This window comes from Alosa alosa, chromosome 4 (assembly GCF_017589495.1).
Source record: "Alosa alosa isolate M-15738 ecotype Scorff River chromosome 4, AALO_Geno_1.1, whole genome shotgun sequence".
Lineage (NCBI taxonomy): Eukaryota > Metazoa > Chordata > Actinopteri > Clupeiformes > Clupeidae > Alosa > Alosa alosa.
The window spans coordinates 11,576,487-11,578,986 of NC_063192.1; the positions used below are offsets into that span (position 1 = coordinate 11,576,487).

The window sequence follows — 2,500 nt, forward strand, 5'->3', positions numbered from 1 at the left end:
CAGATGGCAGAGTAGGAGGTGGATCACCCAGGGCTGAATAGGTACTTGACACTCCAGACTACATTTCGGCAGTCACAGCTGGCTGGCAGTACAAACAAGTTCCTTTAATTTAGCCCAAAAAAGGGGCCAATTCAAGCAGGCTTTGCATTCCGAATCCATTCGCCGTTGCTATGCTCCAGCGTGCGTGCACACATCACAGACAAGCTAATCAGAAGCTTTCTTCGCAACACTCTTTAAGCCATTTTTTCCCCTCACAACATACCAAAAAAACGAGAGAAAGTGCCAATTTCCCTCCCACGAGGACGCCGCTTCCTGCTCTTATTAAACACCTCGGCACTTCGGAGGGACTTTTAATGCGGCCTTATCAAGGGGGTGGAACTTCTCATTTAACAAAAAATCACTTGTGGCATTAGGCACGTTCGGTGCCTGTGCACCTCCTGTCAGATGACTACTGTTATCGTTCCACGGGCGGCGTATGGTGGTGGTGATTGTGGCGATGATGGAGACAGGGGGATAAATATTTATGAGCGCCACTGAATGGCACTCCGGCGGCGGTGGCGGCCCTGGGGACACCTGCCTTTCTGAGCAGGGGCCGCTTTCATTTCCGACGCGGTCCACTGCTACCGCCCGGCAGATGCGCTGATATCACCTATTGTTGTTGTTCCCCCCTTTTTTTGAGCATGCACGCGCCTCTCATTTGTCATTACACCCGTGTATTTATGAAGGTTTAGTCACTCGTCGTGCGAGTTCTCTGTTTGGGGAATCACTGTCAGGGATGGATTACTGCACGGGCAGGGGGCCCTGAAGCCCAAGCCTTTGCATGGAATCATTGCCTCAATAGCAACAAATCAGGATGAATCTGATTGAATTTAGTATTGGCCCTCCTGTAAAATGCACCAGAATACAGGAAATCACATCAAAACAAATTAAACATTTTCTGGAGGAGGGGCCCGAAAGTTCATAATCCGCACATGGACACTGTGTGGTGGCGGCGGTGGGACTGGAGGATGGGAACAGTGACGCTTTTTTGACAGGCCTGTCTTTGTTTGAGAAGCCTCCTCTCTCCAGAGCCCCCCAAGGACCGCAGGCACATTTTCTTAACAACGGCACCACACGGCGCGCGCGTGCGCACACCTTACGCTTTGGGCGCTCGTACTCATCAGCATTCTCACCATCGGTGAAGCTTTGTTTCCCTGCCTGATCAAAGCCAACATATACACATATACCTGACTCTTTCAAAAAAAAAAAGAGATGGGTAGACCTGAAGAGAGAGGGAGAGAGGGAGAGAGGGAAAGAGGGAGAGAAAGAGAGACGAGCCTCCCTAGCCACTCTTGACTGTTTTCTGTTTCACGGGCTGGATATGCTCACTAATGAACCTCTCTCTGTGTCTTTGTTGAAATGCGTTCAGGAGGTTTCTGGAGACCCAGAAAAAGTGTTGTGAGAAGGCCTGTGGTTATCAATGGAATGCCTGTCACGGCTGAAAAGCGCTCCTGTCGATGATGTTCATAATTAGGCAGTCTACCGGGAGACCTGTTCAGACCGAGCAGAGGCGAGAGCGGCACATCTGAGTAGATTTTCAGTTTCATAAAACCCTCATTTTTTTTTTTGTCACGACAAATTGTCCGGCACTTGCAAGTGACTTTAATTTTGACCGCCCATTTCAACAAACATGCGAAACATGTCAAATCCAAACGTCCAAATCCCTGCAGCAGTGTGCCGTCTCGGCTCGCCTTGATGACCCAGTTGCCATATTGGAGCTGACGTGCCATCATCACTACCAAAAGCATCTGACAGGTGTTCGCACGTCAGCCTCCGCGAGGTCCTCGACTTCGTCTCCGACGCCTTAGTGGCACACAGAGGCCACTGCAGAGGCACAGGAAAAGGGAGAGAAAGAGAGAGAGAGAGAGAGAGAGAGAGAGAGAGAGAGAGAGAGAAAAGAGAGAGACCCAAAAAAAAAAAAAAAAAGAGAGAGAGAGAGAGAGAGAGAGAAAAGAGAGACCCAAAAAAAAGAGAGAGAGAGAGAGAGAGAGAGAGAGAGAGAGAGAGAGAAAAGAGAGAGGACAAAAAAAGAAAAAGGCAAAAAAGCGCAGAGGTGAAACGCGATATGATATGAGACGGTGTTTGGGAGAGAAGGAGAGGGGGGGGGGGGAGAGCCAGGCAGCCGGCGCATGAGCAGGAGCCACACTCCCCCTGCTGAGGAGCTCTGTTTGCTTTGTGACAGTAAACAGAATCCGCCTCGCACTCCTTGAACCCATTAAATAATAGTCCCGGGCTTTTTTTTCGTTTTCCGTTCCCCGCGGTGCTGGGGCTGGGGCGCGCTGATGAGCCGGGCAGGTGGAAAGAAAGGCGGCTTTTTTCATTTGAATGCTGAGCAGCCGCCCGGTTTAGCTGCTGTTGCCGCCGCCGCCCGTGCCGCTGCTGCTGCTACCTCGCCGCCGCATTAGCGGAGATAAGCCTGCCTCTCAGACTCAGACAAGGAGGCAAATTGCCTGTAAGGATG

At 50.9% G+C, this 2,500-nt stretch overlaps 1 protein-coding gene across 1 annotated transcript in view; it reads right to left on the reverse strand.

The window, feature by feature from the left end:
• Positions 1 to 2,500, reverse strand: part of agrn (agrin) — a 218,397-nt gene that overhangs the window by 84,446 nt on the left and 131,451 nt on the right.